At 37.7% G+C, this 20,457-nt stretch overlaps 1 long non-coding RNA gene across 2 annotated transcripts in view; it reads right to left on the minus strand.

Annotated features, from left to right (window-relative positions):
* The window catches only part of LOC132482092 (uncharacterized), a 53,132-nt gene extending 34,464 nt beyond the window's left edge, over nucleotides 1-18,668 (minus strand). The window contains exons 1-2 of one of the 2 annotated variants that reach the window (XR_009530871.1): nucleotides 18,591-18,668; nucleotides 8,962-9,166 (exon numbers count right to left, since the gene is read on the minus strand). This is a non-coding gene — a long non-coding RNA (uncharacterized LOC132482092). Of the gene's footprint in view, nucleotides 1-8,961; nucleotides 9,269-18,590 lie in introns of those variants that run through there. The other variant, XR_009530870.1, reaches the window with a different exon arrangement.
* Between the last annotated feature and the right edge of the window lie 1,789 nt (nucleotides 18,669-20,457).

Consider the following 20,457-nt stretch of genomic DNA (forward strand, 5'->3'; position numbering starts at 1 on the left):
TTTAGGTTGCTTCCATGTCTTGGCTATTGTAAATAGTGCTGCAATGAACATTGGAGCGCATGTGTCTTTTTGAATTATGTTTTTCTCTGGGTATATGCCCAGTAGTGGGATTGCTGGGTCGTATGGTAATTCTATTTTTAGTTTTTTAAGGAACCTCCATACTGTTCTCCATAGTGGCTGTATCAATTTACATTCCCACCAACAGTGCAAGAGGGTTCCCCTTTCTCCACACCCTCTCCAACATTTATTGTTTGTAGATGTTCTGATGATGCCCATTCTAACCAGTGTGAGGTGATACCTCCTTGTAGTTTTGATCTGCATTTCTCTAATAATTAGTGATGTTGAACATCAGTTCTATCAGTGTACAGGAAAAATAATGTGAGGATATCTGGAATGGTAGAGTGAGGGCCTCTGTAAAGTTGCTCCTCTATAAAAGCAATGACTCTAAAAAAAAAAAAGGTTCTGAAGAACCCAGGGGCAGGACAGGAATAAAGACACAGACGTAGAGAATGGACTTGAGGACATGGGGAGGGGGAAGGGTAAGCTGGGACAAAGTGAAAGAGTGGCATGGACTTATATATACTACCAAATGTAAAACCGACAGCTAGTGGGAAGCAGCCACATAGCACAGGGAGATCAGCTAGGTGCTTTGTGACCACCTAGGGGGTGGGATAGGGAGGGTGGGAGGGAGACACAAGAAGGAGGAGATATGGGGATATATGTATATGTATAGCTGATTCACTTTGTTATAAAGCAGAAACTAACACACCACTGTAAAGCAATTATACTCCAATAAAGATGTTAAAAAAATAAATAAATAAAAATTTAAAAATAAAAACAATGAAAACACTAACAAAAAATTGTCTAAATCAACTTTTTCAGAACTCTAGAAATTAACAAAAGGCTTTCAAAAATCCAAAAAACATTTTTTCAAGAAAACACCTGAACCTCTGGAAAAACAGTAAAATTTGGGATGTTTTGACAAACTAAACCAAAAATCTCTCCTCAGCTCAATGACAACCTTCAAAAAAACAGCCTCCCATCTATTGTTCCACAGTTGCTATGAAAACCATCAACCTTGCAGCCATTAAGGGGGGCTGACTTGATTTGGAGTCCCTTGAAAAGCCCCATCCACAGAGAATTGTTGTTATTTGACCTGTCTCACATCTCCCTGGAAAAGCCCCAGTCACAGGGCCTTGTCATTATTTGAGCTGACTCAGTGTTCACTTCTTGGGAAAAGCCTTATCACAGGGATTTGGTGAAAACAACCAGGGGCAATTACATAATCCTGCACCTGGGACAAACAAAAGCCTAACCAGAACCCTAAAAGGAAGATCTGAGGAATGACACATCCATAAAGACCTTTGAAAAGCTTAGGTGCATTCTCGGAAAGCTAAAAGGCTGCATACATATATAAGATTGGGCATGTGCCTTAGAAAGTGCTGAGAAGACCCTAAAACCTTACCTCTGGCTGAACTTGGGGCCCTGCAAAATTTTGTGAAAGTAAATGAAGAACAACCAAATGAGAACAAGTAAATGCTGTTTGTTCAAAGCTGGTTATAGCAACAGAATCAGCTACCATTGCTTTCGTTTAGGTAGGGACTCAAAGTCAGGCAGAGGAGTGGGACAGCTTCACAGTAGAAAAAAGGAAAGGCTCCAGTTATGCCCTGATTGAAGGCTGTGGCATCAGGAAGCTGGAGGGCAGGCTAAACTAGAAGCTGGGTATCATACGTGATTGCTTAGGAATGTATATTTGGCTTTCTCTGGTTGGTTGTAACTTGGAAGTGGGGACAAAAATTAAGGGAGCTATCCGTTATTAATCAAATCCTGGCTGTTTGAGGCCAACTGTTACAGGAATTATTTGGCTTCCTGAACTGGTTGCTAGAGATCATGGCCTGACTTCCTACAAGTCTGACTTTTAGATGGCATGCTGTCTCCTGGGCTGATTACCATAGAGGATGTGTTGGTTTCCTGGGCTGGTTGCTGCAGACCGTGGGTCAGAGTTCTGTTTCTATATATGGTCTGGCTATTGCCCATTTGTATAGTCAGTCTATCATATTTTAGTGAAAAGTTTTAATATTTTGTAAGTAAACATGTAATGGACTTAAAGAAGGGGAAAAAAGAAGAATGAAATTAAGGAACAAATACTGGTTAGAAATATAACTTAAGGGTACACTCTGTAGAGAAAATAAGCAAATCTGTGAGCCTGAATGAACTTTTCAAGACAGAGACAGATTGGTTAAAATACAGTTTTGTTGCTAAGGTCAGAGATTCCTGAAAGGGGCTACCTATCCCTAGTCCTTTTAAATTGCAGAAAAAGACCAACACAGTCTTTTGGATGATGAACCTAAAAATCTCAGTTATTAAGTGGAAATATATATCACATGTAAGACTAATTACCACAGAGAGGAACATGTTGGTAGAAAGGAATGAGAATCAGAAAGTAGAATTAAGAGAGAGAGAGAGGATGAGAGAGATGGAGAGAGAGAGAGAGAGAGAGAGAGAGAGAAGTAAACAGAGAGACAGAGACAGAGAACAGCAAGAGAGCGAGAGAGATAGGCCAAAGAAGACAAATAAGAATACCAGAACACACAAGAAGAATAAGAACTAGAGGGAACAAGCATAAGGAACTATGGTTGGACTTTATACAATTTATACAGTTGTCTCCAGCAAATTCCATCTTGAAAGTAGGATCTTCACAAAATTCTTTACTTTAGAAAAAATGGATAAGAAAAGGTTTCTTTAGTATAGAAGGCACACAGGGTGTTTTCTTCCTAAAATGAGCTTGACCCTCATGGAAGGAGCAGCTCATAGAGAAATTGACAGTGCATGCAACTGCCTAGAAGGAAACTTGATTGCCAAGAGTACAGTGAATTTGATTCTGCTGGGGGTTAGAGAGGTGATGTGCTTTCAGATTGAAAGTAAGGCCCTCCTATGTTTGGTAGAAGGATGGGCTAAAGAAAACAATCTATTCATAAGGAGGATCTTGCCCAAAGACATGAAAACTCATAGCAGAAAAGAACTCAGATTTTTTCTTTCTTTCTTTCTCTCTCTCTCTTTCTCTTTCTTTCTTTTTCTTTCTTTCTTTCTTTCTTTCTTCTTTCTTTATCTCTTTCTCTCTTTCTTCTTTCTCTCTTTTTTTCATTTTGCTCCACTCCCATCTCAGACAATCCATCTGTAAAATGTAATTTAAATAAATGGATTTGTCCTAAAGTTACATGAATTCCAAAGAAAATAAACCATCTGAAATTCTTACTCCTATAATTCAATATCTGTTGTTTTTCTTTTCACTTTTTCTCAAATACAGGAAAAATTTCACTCCTGCACTGAATGGAACATTTCATACCAAATTTTTATAGAAGGATGTTTTAATACTTGAGTGATTGGACTATAAAATGAGAAATTCTAAATTAATTTGGGATGATGTTAAAATGTATCACTTCATTTCTCCCATCTTTTCTTGGAAAAAAGCTTCAATGACCTTGCCTTCAGTATTCCATGGTCCTCCTTCTTTAGTGTTCCCAAAAATGTTTAGCTTGGCTACTGAAATGTGGGGTTAAATTTATGAGCCTTGCTTGATTACTAATCTCCATTTGGAATGCAAATTTAAATATGGATATGACATTTGGGGCCAAGAGGTTAGGAGAGATGGCAGGGAGAAAAGGAAAGTGGGATATATTCTGGGTAAAATATACGATCTTTCAGAAAGCATAATAGAAAATCATAATTGTCCCCCAAATTCCTACTGTATGTATTTAATACCACTTATATGGTATTTTAAATATATATTGTTTGGTATTGTCACTAATTGTGTACTTTGCTAATCTCTCCACTAGTCAACAAATTCCAAGAAAGAAAGCTCTCATACACTGTACCTACAATATTATCCAGCGCAAAAAAAGAAGCTCAGCAAACGTTTGTTGAATGAATATAGAAAGAAGGGAGAAAGGAAAGAAGGGAAAGAGAAAAGGAGGCAGAAAGAGAAGGAGGAAGGTAAGTAGGGAGGCTATGCAAGGAAATGGCAGGTATCACTACATGGAGATAGAATGCTTTATATAATATGAAGTCCTCCAAATAAAAGCATAAACTGAAGGTGCAAGATGAAATTATTTCACTTTCCTAGATTTTTTTGGTCTCCAACATCTGCCACTTTTGCCATTCAACAAAAAGGCAAGTAATCAAAGAATACAATGAACAGGGCCTCCCTGGTGGCGCAGTGGTTAAGAGTCCGCCTGCCGATGCAGGGGATATGGGTTCGTGCCCCGGTCTGGGAGGATCCCATATGCCGCGGAGCGGCTGGGCCCGTGAGCCATGGCCGCTGGGCCTGCGCATCCGGAGCCTGTGCTCCGCAACGGGAGAGGCCACAACAGTGAGAGGCCCGCATACCGCAAAAAGAAAAAAAAAAAAAAAGAATACAATGAACAGATAGTGGCAAACCAACATTCCCTTTCAAAACATCAGTAACTTTGTGTTATGGAATTGCTTTTAATACAATGATCCTTAGCTTAAGTTGCACTTTCCCTCCTGTCTACATCAGCCCATGCTGAACTCTTTCTACTTCGATAGCCTTAATACTTTACACCATATAGTTACACTTATATGAACTTTGTATTCCATTTTATGCTACTATGTTCAATCTAGCTAAATATATTGTAAACATCTAGAGGGATTGGACATGACTCAGCATTCTTGAATTTCTTCATATCACCTAGCGTGCTGCTTTGCATTCAGTAGTCACTCAGTAGATAAGTTTGTTAATTAAAATAATATAGAATGGAACTTCTGTTTCTGCTAAAGTGGAGTATCCTTATTCCTCCCATGTCCTCCATCTTACTATTTAAAAACTTTGGATATAGCACAGTAAACAATCCTAGGGAGATTCTGAAAGGTGGAAAAAGTAGATGGGATGCTTAGGGACATTGGGGTTTGAGGAATGACATGGCTGTTAGTTCTCTGGGTTTCCTTACTCCCTCCCATATATCAAGGACAAGGTCCTATAGAATCCTCCAACCTGGAACTGCCATCAGGCACCGACAAAAAAATGATCCAAGAAACACCTGTTCTATTTAGCAAAAGGACCAGAAAACGTATGGCCTAATAACAGAAAAGTTTTTGGAATGCTTCACAGTATTCCAGCCAAACACCAACAGAAGACTCACATACTACTCCCCTGTGGTTTCAGCAGGGCTGGGTGGGCAGCAGTTGATTTTCCACCCTATTCCCAACCCTGGCAGAAGTAGGTAGCAGCATTCTCATTCCCCAGCCAGTGATAACTGCAGAGTCAAGCAAGGAGCTAAACTTGCATCTCCCATCTGGCAGAGATAGCGGTGCTCTAATTCCCAAGCCACATAGTTTCAACAGTCTCAATGGGCAACAAAGAGACTTAATAAGGTAATGCGAAGTGGGGTAGTCACCACTGTACTTCCACCTCCTCCACTCTCATATCAGCAGGGCCCAGAAGCAAGCTGAACCTCCACCCCCAACTGGAATCAGTAAGCCTGAACAAGACTGTGTGAATAGAGGCTAATAGGGATTCCTATCTCCCCTCCATCCCCATGTCAGCTAAGCCCAGGCAGGAGCTGAGCCTCCATACCTACCAGACATCAGCAAGGCAGAACAAAGTGGTGCGAGCCAGGGGAGTTGAAATTCTGCCTCCACCCCGCACCCCGCCATGCCACAACCCCTGTTTTCAGCAAGGTCCAGGGGGAAGCTGAGCTTACACCTTCACTCTGAGGCAGCATGACAGTGCAAGTTGATGTCCCACTTTACTAGGGTTTAAGGGGGAGCTAAACTTCCACTTTACTTATTTTCAGTCTGGAAGTGTGAGTCAGGGATCTACTTTTCCCAAGTAGGAAGCCAAGTAGGAAGCTGAACATACACATTTGCTTGGCTCTCAGCTATATCTCAACAAAGTAACTACCTGCTAAAATAGATATAAAATCAAATAAGTAAGATCTAGAGTTCATAATATGCAAAATATCCAGGATACAATCGAAAATCACATGTAATACAAAGATCCAGGAGAACAGCAATATGAATGAGTAAAGCCAATAAATAGACACCAACACTGAGATGAATTAGATGTAGGAATTTTCTGACAAGAATTTTAAAACCCCCATTCTGTGCTCTGCCTATTTATCCTTTTCTTCCCCCTAGCCCTTGGTAATCACTGATCTTTTTGCTGTCTCCATAATTTTGCCTTTTCCAGAATGTCATGTAATTGGAATCATGTAATGTCATGTAATTGGAATCATACAGTATGTAGATTGGCTTCTTTCATTTAGTAAGAAGATTGGCTTCTTTCCAATCTTCTTTCCAATCAGATTGGCTTCTTTCATTTAGAAATATGCATTTAAGATTCCTCCATGTCTTTTCAGGGCTTGATACCTTATTTCTTTTTAGCACTGAATACTATTTCTTTGTCTGGATATGCCACAGTTTGTTTATGTATTCACCTACTAAAGGACATCTTGGTTGCTTCCAACTTTTGGACATTTTGAATAAAGCTGCTGTAAACATTTATGAGCAGGCTTTTGTGCAGACATAGGTTCTCAGCTCCTTTGGACAGATACCAAGAAGTGTGATTGCTGGATCATACATATGGTGAGGGTATGTTTAGTTTTTTTTTCAGAAACTCCCAAACTGTCTTCCAAAGTGGTTGTGCTATTTTGCAATTCCACCAGCAATGAATGAGAATTCCTGTTGCTCCACATCCTTGCCAACATTTGGTGTTGTCAGTGTTCTGGATTTTGACCATTCTAATAGGTGTGCGATGATATCTCATTGTTATCTTAATTTGGAATTCCCTAATAACATTATGGATAAAATATTACTTAATAAAATTTAAAAGATAGTGTGGAACATGTTTTCATATGCTTATTTACCATTGTCTATCTTTTGGGTTAGGTGTCTGTTAAGGTCTTTGTTCCATTTTTTAATTGGGTGTTTTCTTTTTGTTGAGTGTTAATAGTTCTTTGTATGTTTTGGATAACAGTCCTTTATCAGACATGTCCTTTGCAAATATTTTCTCCCAGTCTGTGGCTTATCTTTTGATTCTCTTGACAGTGTCTTTTGCAGAGCAGAAACAATTAATGTTTAGGAAGTCCAGCTTATCAATACTTTCTTTTATAGGTCATGCCTTTGGTGTTTATCTAGAATGTCATCACCAAACTCAAGATTGTCTAGATTTTCTCTTATGTTGCCTTCTCAGAGATTTATAATTTTGCATTTTACACGTAGATAAACAACAACCAATAAGAAAACTATGCAAAGTGATGCATCCCTAAAACACTATAAATAAATCAAGACTGACGCCTTAAAAAAATGGTCAAAACTCCACATGAAGACAAGAAAAGAGCAACAGAGGAATGACAAAGAGAAAAAAATAACAATATGGCAGACTTAAGTTTTAACATATCACCTAAAATGGAAATAGTCTAGATATACCAATTAAGGGCAGAGATTGGCTGAGTGGATTAAAACTATACTCCAACTATACGTTGCAAACATTAATTTAAAAAGTAGGAGTGGCTATATTAATATCAGATAAAGTAGACTTTGGTATAAAGAAAATTTGGCTCAATGTACCAGGAAGACATAATTATCTCAAATATGTATGAACCAAAGAACAGAGCCTCAAAATACATCAAGCAAAAAATGAAAGAACTGAAAGAAGAAATAGACAAATCCACAATTATAGTTGGAGACATCACCACCCTCCTATAAGTAACTGATAGAACTACTCTAGAGGAAAACCTAACACTAGAAAACTTCTAAAAAAGAAAAAAGAAAATATTCATGACCTAACACTACACAAATAATTCTTGGAATTGAAATTTAAAAGTTGTTTGTAAAAAGGAAAACTAATAAAATTGAACCTCATCAAAATTTAAAACTTTTGCTCTTTGAAAGACCCTGTTAAGAGAATGAAAAAGCAAAATAAGATTGGGAGAAAATATTTGCAAATAACCTATCTGACAAATAATTTGTATCTAAAATATCAGAGTAATTCTCAAAATGTAACAATTTAAAAAAATCCATCAACTTTGACAAGAACAGAGCTTGGAAATATTCATTCCCATTGTTACAATAAAAAAAGAAAACAACAACTAAAGAAACTGAAGGCCAGTTACTTTTCTTGGAACCATCAGAGAACTGAAGTAGTAGGGCATACTGCCACCTCAAAATCCAGAGACGTAGATGAATGGAAAAGTGTTACAGCTGAGGTATGCTTACCAATGCTTCTCAAAATCTTTCTCAAAATTGACAAGGAAGGAACATTTTCTATATCATTTTATAAGGTCAGCATTATCCTGATAACAAAGCCAAATAAAAATATCACAAGAAAACAAAATAACAGTTTAACATTCCTATGAATATAGATGCAAAAATTCTAAACAAAATATTAACATATTGAACTCAATGGTATATTTAAAAGAATATTTACCATGACCAAGTGGGGAGGACAAATGTTGTATGATTCCATTTATATGAGGTTCCTAGAATAGGCAAATTTATAGAGACAAAAAGTACAATAAGGGATGCCAGGGGGTGGGGGAAGGAAAGAAGAAGGAGTTATTGTTTAATGGGCACAGAGTTATTGTTCAATGAAAAAGTTTTGGGTATAGACAGTGCTGCTAAGGGACATAACACTGTGAATGTAATCAATAACACTGAACTGTACACTTAAAAGGGTTAAAATGATAAATAGTATGATATTTATATTTTATCACAATAAAGAATAAGTTAAAAAAACAATCAAGTGAAGTAAAAATATACATAAGTCCGACTTCATCTAAATTAAAAACTTTTGAGTAAGATGGCAGACTAGGGATCCCTGGACGCTCTTTCCCACAACAAACACACTGATTCAGCAACAATTCATGGATAAATTCCCTATATGAGAAATCAGAAACTAATTGAACAGCTCCTGCACCCTGGAGAACACAAAACCAGACTCACCAAAGCCAGTAGGGAAATTCAGGACATTCTGTTACCGGAGACTTTGTCCCTCACATAGTGCCATGTAATCCCCAGCTTCATCCGGGGGGGGGAAGGTGTTGGCTCATGGGTCTTGTGCCCCAACTTTTCCAAGGAGGCTTCCCAGAGGACTGGCTTCTGTCTTGCCAGACTTGGAGCTCTGATGGGTCCAGTGCAGTCTAGCCACCTGGAAGAGTATGGAGTCAATGTCTTGGGCTGGTAGGTGCCATTGATTTGCCCCTCTATTCAATGTAGAGCAAATGGATGAAAAATTTCAGCTCTCAGCTTCCCCCTGGGGAGGGAAAGAGTAAATCCACTATCAGTGCTCTAACTTTTCTGGTGCTTCCAAAAGAAGTAACATCTGTCTGGCCAGTCCTGGAGCTCTGACAGGTCCAACACAGTCTAGTCACTTGGGGAGAATAGAGGTGGCAGCTAGAGCAGGTAAATGTCATAGCTCTCCCCCACCGCTAGCTCAGCCCATAGTGGGCAGTTGCCTGTTTCTCCCTGAGTGGGGGATGGGGAAGAATTGGTAGAGGTCCCCAGAATCTCTGACTGGGCTGATTGGTGGGGAGCTTCTCCTCTTTGAGGCCAGTATGCAAAGCCTGCTTTGTCTACTGTGCAGACACCAACACAGAGAGTCAAGGAAAATACATAATCAGGCAAAGATGTTCCAAGAAAAAGTTGTGGAAGGAGATGGGGCATAGTATGGTACAGACAAGGTTAGCTTTGGGTTAGGGAAGAGACAGTGATTCCTCTAAAATTGGAAGAAAGGACAATAGAATACACAGGGTATTAAAAGTGGCATATGGCTCTCTGTTGGAAATTGAAATTCATTCTTAATGGATATTTTTCTGTAATAAGTAGGAGTTAAAGTCCTCTACTGAGAGTGAGGAGAAAGCATATTGAGTAGGAAGCTGAAAGAAAGTAACAAGGTTATAATAATTGTGTGGGTTAACTAAAAGAAGAAATGATTAACGAAACGTAAGGAGATTGATAAGCAGCTCTGATGTTTCAGCTATTATTGCCAATAATATTTTGCAGCAAAACTAATCTGGATATTCACACATCTATCAACAAATAAGCTTCGATATATGAGCAAAGAGGGCTACTTTTAAGATTGTTCCAAATTCCAAATTTAGTGATCGGTAATGTGGGCATAATAAAAAGGAAAAGGTGATAAGGAACTAAGGGTGCTAGCTGGAAAATACTTCATTGATTGACCATTGGATCCAGGCTGGGAGAGAGTATATACACTGAGTTCAGAGCTGATGAACTAAGAGAAAGTTGAAGAATCATTTGACAGAAAATCACAATAGCTTCAAAGAGCAGGTGTAAAGGAAGAGAATGAGCTGGAAAAATAAAAAGTTTTGGTCAGTTAGTAGGATCAGAAGCCTTAATGTAGCCATGGGAATGAAATCCAATACATGTGAATGTTTGGAGAGTCAAGGGTCTGCAAGTTGGTTTATGGATTTTAAAGTCATCCAAGAAAATGAAAGGATTAGGAATGGAATAGAAAGTTGGTAAATGAGAAAGAATATTCTTTAGATTGACAGATATCATCATCATCTGGCAAACATTAATGTAACTCTTACTAAATAGGGACTTTTCTAACCACTTGACATATATTATGTTATATAATCCTCACAACCTCCCTTTTAGGAAGATATTATTGATACTTTACAGATGAGAAAACTGAGACACAGGGATATTAAGTAACTTGCCTAGTTGCACTGTTAAATAGGTAAAAGAACTGGGATTGAAGTACGGTTTGGTTCCGGAGTCCATATTCTTTACTACTACACCATGGTACCTGGATATTGGTTGAAGAGAGAGAGAGGGTGGAATAAATAGGTTACTAACAATATAAGACATAAAGCCTGTGGCCATGGGATTAATAGCATCTGCTTGAGAAGGCTGCAAGTAAAATAGTGTTCTTCGAAAAGATCTGGGTTTCAACGAAGGCAAGGAATTTGTATCAGAGAAGGTTGGTGCCCCACCCATATCCATTGGGTACTCACCATTCCCTTATATGCCAAGAGACTTCTCCTGCAAGTAGCTGTAACTTTCTTCCTTAGGACTTTCTGTGGCCAGGAGCATGGGGATTTAATCACTGGAGAACAAACCTTTTGGCAGGCAAAATAATACCCCCTCCCCACCAAAGATGCCCATGTCTTAATTCTAGGAACCTGTGAATATGTTAGGTAACACAAATAAGGCAAAATAAGACTTCTAATCAGCTAACCTTGAGATGGGAAGATTATCCTGGATTATCTGGATAAGGTAATCACACAAGAGTTCTTATAAGTGGAAGAGAGAAGCAGAAGAGAGAGAAACAGAGAGATGGCAGCATGAAAAGGATTTAGCCAACGTTGCTGGTTTTGAAGGTGGAGGAAGTGCACTCTGAGCAAAGGAAAGCCTTTCGAACTGGAAAATGAAAGGAAATGTTCTCTGGAGCCTCCAGATGGAAATGCAGCCAGGATGACATTTTGTTTTTAGCTCACTGAGAGCCAGTGGACTTCTGACCTACAGAATCGTAAGATGATTAATAGCAACAACAACAATAATAACAACAACAATAATAATACATTTGTGCTGTTTTAAGCCACTAAATTAGTGGTGATTTGTTAAATTAGCCATGGAAAACTAATAGAGCCATAGCCAGTGAGGGACAGGAATTGGAAGACGAACACCCCAGCTTCCTCTTCCTTGAGTGGAACAACTGAAATGGGCTGTTCCTAGAGGTCCCTAGCAAGACTGAGCACCAGTTACCCACACCCTGACCTGCTAATTAAAACAATATATTGAGTTTCTTCCTTCCCCCATCTCACATCTCATCTCCTTTACTGTTACTTCCTGGGATCACTTCTCTAATAAACTACTGCATACTAATCCATGAGACTGCTTCTGTGGGATCTCAAACGAGGACAGAGATTCCTTTAAAAATTCTTTGAAATTCAGGAGGATTTAGGGGACATTTTTTCTTATGAAATGAGTATTTCCAATAGAACGTATCTGCAAGGAGGACTGCAGAGAGATAATGAGCCATAGTTCTAGGATATTCAGAATGATACAAGTTTTGATCAAATTTTTCAGACACATAGATGGTGCTTATTCATTTATTAAAAGATAATTATTCAAATGAAATTAGTTTCTTAAATATATTAATATAATTTTGTCTCATCTGTTAAGCATCACTGAAATGGTCATAATGTAACTTTATTGAAAATAAATTAAATTTAGTTTTAATTAAACTGTTATTTTGAACTTGGCAAACTGCAATGGGAAGTGTATTGTGTTATTAATATTTCAATTAACCATCTTTCTAACTTCTATTTAATTATATAATTCCTAATTTAGGATAGTACCTTCAAGTTGAAACTATACACACATCTGATATTTTAGTTGAAAAACTGAAGATTATACCCATTCTGTACCATGCAGTTATCCTTTTTGATTTATATCAATAAACACATTCTAATAAGTTAATTTCACCACTCCAGAGGCCATCTAAAAGCTTTGGCTAGTGTGAAACTCAAGTTCCATTATCTGTGTTGGGGAGCAAAATTTGCCACCCTAAATTTTCTTTGGCATGAGGATTATTTTGAGCTGAAAACAATCAAAGTCCAAAAGAACAGGAAGAACCCTTGACCTTCCTACTAACTGCCTAAAAGAATGTTGAATAATTTAGGCAAACTTTGCTCTTCTACAGAATTAACACAAGTGAAATTAGCAGTGTACAACACAAGACACTGCTTAATTCTCTGGAATAAATTTTGCATCTCAAAGAAAACTGAAACTGACCTGAACTTCAAAGACTGTGTAGGATTTGAATGAGGAAGAAAAGGAAGAAGAGACAATGTATTTTAAGGGATTACAGTCTAGCAGAGTACTAACTTCAGGGTGTGGGAAATAGAACTCAGAAAATGTTTGTAGGATGTGTATTATGAGGGGAGGTAGAATAGAGGAACACGGTTAGAAAATACAACCCAACTAAGAATTTTCCTGATTGTTGACACTATTTGCAGCCACTTTACAACTATCTAGACTTTAGATGGCTTTTTTTTTTTTAGATTATAGGTCTGTATCATAATGCAACCAGCCCTATGATCTATCTTGGGATGACTTACACTATCACCTTATTTTGGGATTATTTTTTAACATAACTGGAACTAAAATTATGAAATTAGGGAAAATATATTATTAATGCCCTAGTTTTACTTTTCTTTCACCCATTTCACCAATCCCTTTACTCCACCCTACATATCATAGCCTCTCCCTGGTACTCTCATGTTGCCCAACCCATATTTCATGTCAGAGAGGAAATAAATCTTATCAAACCACACACTATTAGGAATAATTATGGAACTCCTTTCATTTTTAAAAAGATTTTTATGTAAGTGACAAGATAACATTCAATACTGAGTTGCTAGTGTGGATTTTTTTTCTGCACTGCTAGATGGAGACTATTTTGGGTGAATTGTATGAATCACACCATGTGGGTAATTAATTATTGACTATATCTACGTTTGAGGCTAGCCCTGTTCATGCATCAGAGTTGTGACTTGTTCCATCGTGTAAATAACAAGATTTTTCTCTGTTCTTTGCCTCCTATGCTAATCCTAGAATACGAAATTTATCCATGGCTAAACTTTCATATTTCAATGTAAAAATCATAAAACCTCAAGTGTGGGCATTTTTACTAATTTCTTTACTTGTACCAAAGGGCAAGCACTCAGAGTGTCCCCAATATTACCAGTTGTGCTTCTAAATAATCAGCTTATCTGTGTCTCTGATTTTATGCAAGTTGATATTGACAAAAGAATTTGTGTTTGTATATCCTGGTTCTGTGGTGCTTAAATATGCAAATGAACTTTCTATTTACATTTGCTTTAACAATTGCATTGATGCCTTTTAGAATTCAAAAGTTAAAAAAATCACATGGAGGACTCTACATGAAATTGTATCAAATATATATAGAAAGGAACAGAACAAAGGCAAAGCCAAGTGGCCCTGATGGAAGACAATAACTACCCTAAAATTAATTTTTGCTTCCTTAAGCAAATAAAAGCACAAATAAATCTGTTTATCATTTAGAAATGATATGGAATGCATTTAGTTAAAAAGGCAGAATCAACCCAAGCCAGACTGACCAGAAGATTCTGTAATTTTGACTTCTACTGTAAATGAATTTGACTCATCAGTAGAAATATAGAAATTCTGAACTAAACTCTTTGGGTGACATTTTACATTTTTTTATTAATTATTAAGTCATAATTAAAAAGTAAACACTTCTACAAGGCTAATTACGAAATTTGGGGTATAAATATAATTAAATTAGATTCACAACTGATCCATTAATTGAGAATAATTTCGCATCCTTCCTGTTACAATTTTTATTTCCCTAAATTCCTTTTGTCTCCCTTTTAAAAATGTGTATACTTATGACTAATTCTCCAAAAGTGTAAATTTCCTCTCAATACATACAAATACCATTGGTAATCTATTACTTTTCTCTCTTTCTTGGAGATAGCTTTCCTGGAGCCCTCCATCATTCTATTTCAATTTGGAACATTTGTTATCTAAGCCTTCATTTCTTTCACCAATTCCCTCTTTCTGGATCCCATTTATTTCTGTTTCTTGCTTTCCTCCCTTATTTTGGTGGAATGCATCTATCACTTACTTAAAAGGGATGTAATGGAAGCAAATTATTTGAGATATTGTACATCTGGAAATTCTATACTTTTGATTAGTTGATAAAGAATTCAAGGTTGGAAATAATTTTTCCTCAAAATATTGAAGAACTTGCTTCCAGACAGAGCTGCTTTGAGGACGTCTGGTGCCATACTGATTGAATTGCCCTATCATGAACTTTCTCTGCTTCTGAAAGCTCACTCTTACGTGTTGTAACCAGAAATTTGCATAGAATGCCAAGTGCAAACTGACTATGATTTCATGCAAAATTAGTATTTTGTTCTCTGGTATTCTCAGGAGTGGTAGGTGGGTGGAGGGACGCTGAGGTTGAGGAGTGTGGGAGAGTATCATAAAATTTCCAAAACCAAATTATTTTTTATTTTCTTTACTCCTATATCTGTCTTTTATACCTTAAAACAAAACAAAAGGTCAGATTGGAACCCAGCAGAACCCTACAGGGCCCCCCAAGTACAAAACTGAGCAGTTAAAGATTAGGAAAATAGAGTCACAGACTCAGTGTCTGATGCACATTCCTGAGTTGTTTTATAGATACTATAACTGCAACCAGAGGAGAAAACAAGCTCACTGCATGATGACCAGACTATAGACATGACATAAGCTGATCCATCTTGAGCAGTACTGAATCTATGGCTAGCACAATTCCAAGCACTGGGCACAAGAGAATGGGATTAACATTATTGCTCATAATAAGATATAGATATCTTTGTGGGCATCAAAATAATTGTAGCTTGCTCTGCCCATATATATAATCAGGCAACTAAAATTGTCAGCAAAGATGCTACAGACCCGTGTTGACATCTTCCACTCTAAGGATATGGTACGCTTTGTCAGCATGAAGAAGTTACAGAAAATAGACCTTCATCCCTAATCCCATAGAAATGGAATGATGTTTGACAGTGGGGAATTGAAAGCAGCTCTTTACCTCTTTCCTGTTTGCCCGTTTCTGTTCCCCTCTAACCTTGAAAGAACGTAATTAACCTGTTGATTCAGAAGAATTAAGTAAAGAATGACTAGCTCTCTACCCCCAACAACCCCTTTAGCAATCCTGCAGGCAGATCACATGAGCAAGACAACATCTAAAGAGAGAGTCGTTCAGCCTGCACGTAGTGGAGAATGATGAAGAATCCAAACTCCTGCCTTGATGTTTCACTGAGATTCTACCCCTCCCCCTTTTCCCTTTAAAAACTGCCATGGCTGAGCAGAATTCTGGGAGTTGGTCTCCCCAGATTGCCAGCTTTTCTGATTAAAGAATCTTTCCTTTCTATTGACACTTGCCTCTCTGTTATTGGCTTTTGAGCAGAGAACAGCCAAACCTGAGTTCAGTAACAAGGTGATGCCATTGGTGTAAAAAGTTCTTTTAATCAATTGTACCAAATTACTACGTTATCATTAAAGATGCATTTTGTACCCATATCATACTAATGAGTTCCCTGGGAAAACAAATTGTTTAAAATCAGATGTTTATTGTAGCATTATTTAGATACTTTTATCATCTTAATGGACCACCATTTAGGCTACCTACTTGTCTGTTTTCCAACGACTAAATCTTAGCCATAAACTATTATAAAGTGTTGGTAGTCTTAATATTTTATTTATTTTTGTGTAAGAAAAATTATTCAGTATGATATTGTATAGAAAACACTGTTCCTATACACAAATATTTCATTGTCTCACCTTCATGGAGAGGTAGAATAGAATTCTTCTTAAGCAAAAGGATACAGCCACAACTTTAGTGTTTAAAGTTTATGAAACCTATCTATATTTAGCAACAAACAGTCCTTGCCCACATGGCTTTTAGGGAACTGTCTGCTATTGTCTGAAGGACATGAAGTATACCAACTCTATTGTATAATCAGAATGTAGACTGTGGGCATAACAATTTAATAATACTAACAATAATAGGAACAGTAATGATAATAGCAGCTGTCTTTTCTTGGGCTGTGTCCAACATGTTTTGCATTTTTTTTTTTTTTTTTTTTGCGGTATGCGGGCCTCTCACTGTTGTGGCCTCCCCCGTTGCGGGGCACAGGCTCCGGACGCGCAGGCTCAGCGGCCATGGCTCACGGGCCCAGCCGCTCCGCGGCATATGGGATCCTCCCAGACCGGGGCACGAACCCGTATCCCCTGCATCGGCAGGCGGACTCTCAACCACTTGCGCCACCAGGGAGGCCCTGTTTTGCATTTTTTAATCTCATGTAGAACTTGAAATGTATCTATGAACTATTAATATAATTCCAGTTTTATAAACAAGAGAGCTGAGGCTCATTGTGGTTGAGTAATTTGCCCTTAATAGTGTAAGACTGGAATTTGAAACTAGGTCTGTTTGACTCTAAATTAGGTGTGCAAACAAGTGTGAGTCTGTTGGTTTATCTTGAGGAAAGTGACTTGGTAAAATCTGAGAGTGTAAATTTGGAGAGGACGCATAGTACTGCACATTCACATTCATCTTTTTGGGTTTGTCAATGAGGATCCTTAAGGCAAGCCTTCAGACCGTGGGCAGTTTTACGTCACCCCTAGGTAGGGGCAGAAAAATAACTTTCCCTCTACCATCTTAGCTGAGGTCCCCTCTGTAACTGAAGACATTAACAGGAGAAAAATAAACGTAAGTTTAACAACATGTGTAAAACAAAGAATGTTACTCACCATCTGGTTCTACAAGGATTATTAGCCACTGCAGTCACTGACCGACTGTGCACCCTGAAAAGATTTCAGGATGAAAAAAAACAGGATAAAGCACTCTGTGCTTTGGAAAAACAGACCCTTGGATAGTTAGGTATATCTCTGGAAAAAATTTAATTAAGCCATATTCTTGCATTTTTCCATACATAGAAAAGCACAGATATCTGATCCTTGTGACTAACCTTTTTACTGAGATGTATGCTTGACTGCACATATTCCCTAGCCAAAATCATATATAAACTGGCTTCTCTCCCTATTTCCTCAGAGAAGTTTCTCAGAGCAACTGAGAGGCTGTCTCCTTGGCTACAGTCCTCAGTAAGACCCTGAATAAAACTCAACACACAGCTCTTACATTGTTCGTTTTCCTTTCAGTCAACACATGCATACCTCCTGTATACCTGAGAGATACTCAGAAAAACTGAGTAACTCTGTGAAATAACCCAAGCATCACCTTAAATACCATTTCCAGCTAAAGACAAAAGAAGATTTGGAGGTGGGTGTGGTATCAGTTATGGGAGGTTACCAGGAAAAATACAGTAAACAAGAGTATGATTGTTATACAGATTTAAATTTTTGCCTTTTCCATTGATAAAATTTTCTAGAGATTTAGTCATCCTCCTCTTCCTGGTACACAGAGGGAGACACCCTTAAAACGGAGATTTCCCTTATAAATGTAAATGTGTCTTGCAAAAAGGTAACTTCTACTGAGTTTTCAGAGCTTCTCCTGTATCTGCTGTTTCTTAAAAATAACCAGCTCAAGATAATCCTTATGCCCAAGAGGAATATTTTAGGGTAGTGTATTTTGCTTCCGTTTGCCTATCGTTGAGTTTTTATCGGAGGAGGAAAAACACAGTGCTCAAAGAAGCTTAAATAGATTCCAAATGATAGAGATAAGAGTTTACTAATGATTATTTTTAATTTGAAGTCCTACTTTCTCTTTTTTTCCTAGCCTGCTCTTTATCAGTATTTCTCCTTCTCTCAGGCTAAATACAACCATAGAAGAACCTAAAACTACCAATAAACTTAATCTTTCCAACTTGTGAATTATCCAGCAGACTGCCTTCAGACTTCATCTGCACTATCAGCTCTCCTGGGTCTCCAGTTGGCTGGCCCACACTGCAGATTTTGTATTCACCAGCCTCCATAATCCCATGAGCCAATTCCTTATAATAAATATAATAAATCTCTTTATATATTTTTGACCTAAAAAAATAAACTACCTGATATTTCTCCAGCAAAGATGGGATCAGCAAAGAATTACAATTCAGGGTCTGCAACCATGGTGAGCCATGTGCAAGTCCCTGCACAGCAAGGGAAGAACACTTTTATAGAGAGGAAAAGGAAGTTGGGAGGGCTATAGTAAACAAAGAGTCCGTGGCTTTTCATTGGCTGAGTCCTTGGCAGGAAAGAAGAGGAGTCTTCCTTCTTCCTGTTGGGATCTGCTATCATTACAGGGCATGAGAGCTCCCCCTTCTGGTGTCTTCAGTCTATTTAATTCAGGTTTCTGTTTATTAATTATATATAACTATATATATACATATACATAAATCTGTTAAACTGTTTTATATCCATTTAATTATTAGACCAGCCAAAGAAACTAGAAGGGAAAAAGAGAAAATTTTTCCACTCTTACATATGCATGATGTTTGGAGATGGGGATTCCACAAGGCTCATATACTCATCAAAAACTGTAACAACCAGTATGCAGCTTCATGTTTAATTCTTCCATGCTGCTTGTTTACTCCTTTCTCTGTGAGTCTTTTTTTAAAAATTTTATTGGAGTATAGTTGATTTACAATGTTGTGTTAGTTTCAGGTGTACAGGAAAGCGATTCAATTATACATATACATATATTCATTCTTTTTTAGATTCTCTGTTAGTCTTTATTCTCATCATATATCCTTAAAAATTATTTTAAGAGCAGTATCTTCAATTCTGTATTTTTTATGGTCAAGTGTGAGAAAGAAAAAAGTAGCCCCTGACCTCTGGGTACTGGTCTGATGCTTAAAGCTAGGCCTGAGGGCTTTTTGGAAGCTGGCCCGGCACTCACAGCTTGTCCATGTTGTTCTTCTGTTGGACATAAACAGTCTCATAGAACACCACCATCAGACAAGGTCACTCTGAGACCATGACAGAGTGAGACAAAAGAAGGCCACTCATAATTTTGTTTAAGCAAAGACCAAAACAAGGTCACTGTGTCACCTATAAGATATCATATATATGCTCTCAGACAAAATGTTACTTCTTTACCAAATATAGTTTCATCCTTGGCCTCCCTTTAAAGAAGACTTATTACAACACACAATTATAGGATTGCCCCTGATTTTTGACAACATCCAATCTTCCAAATCACCTAATCAAAGCTGAAATCCCTTAATAAATTCTTTCTAACACTCTCTTACTAAGATACACCGTGATTCTCCAGGGTGTGCATCCTCCCTCACTACAATGAGTAGTAAATCCAACTGGTTCAACTACAGGTGTGTTCCTTGGCAGTCTTTGGCTAGAGGGCAAAGAATCTCTGAGGGAATATATCATAGTCTGCTTGTTCTTTCAAATCATTTCAAGAAGACAACATATAAAACAATTGATCCTTACACATCCATTATTAATCAAGTGAAAACCTATTCAAGTGAATGCTTTTATAGACTAACTTATCTGCTGTTGCATAATACAAGTATAGTGTTTTATTTTATTTTTAATCACAGAAATAAGTGTGTGTCTAGCATAACACCATGATAATCAGTTCATTCAGTCATTTAAAAAAATCTAAGCATGCACACACACACACACACACACACACACACACACACACACAGAAAATGAACAAAGATCAATCAAGTCTAGTGCTTCACAGAATGGATCGATCAACTAGTCCTAACTGCACCTTCATTTCAACAACCATTTGAAAATATACATCCTGACATTTGTGATTTTGCCATTTTTTCCTAAAGCATCCGAATTCATAATGTCATCCACACTAGGCAGCCCCAGGCCCAGATGCAGAAACCATCTTTAACGTTATAGGCTAGATGTGTGGGGGTTTTTTGTTTTTTGGTTTTTTTTTTTTTTTTGCGGTACGTGGGC

This window comes from Mesoplodon densirostris, chromosome X, assembly GCF_025265405.1.
Source record: "Mesoplodon densirostris isolate mMesDen1 chromosome X, mMesDen1 primary haplotype, whole genome shotgun sequence".
In the NCBI taxonomy this organism is placed as follows: domain Eukaryota; kingdom Metazoa; phylum Chordata; class Mammalia; order Artiodactyla; family Ziphiidae; genus Mesoplodon; species Mesoplodon densirostris.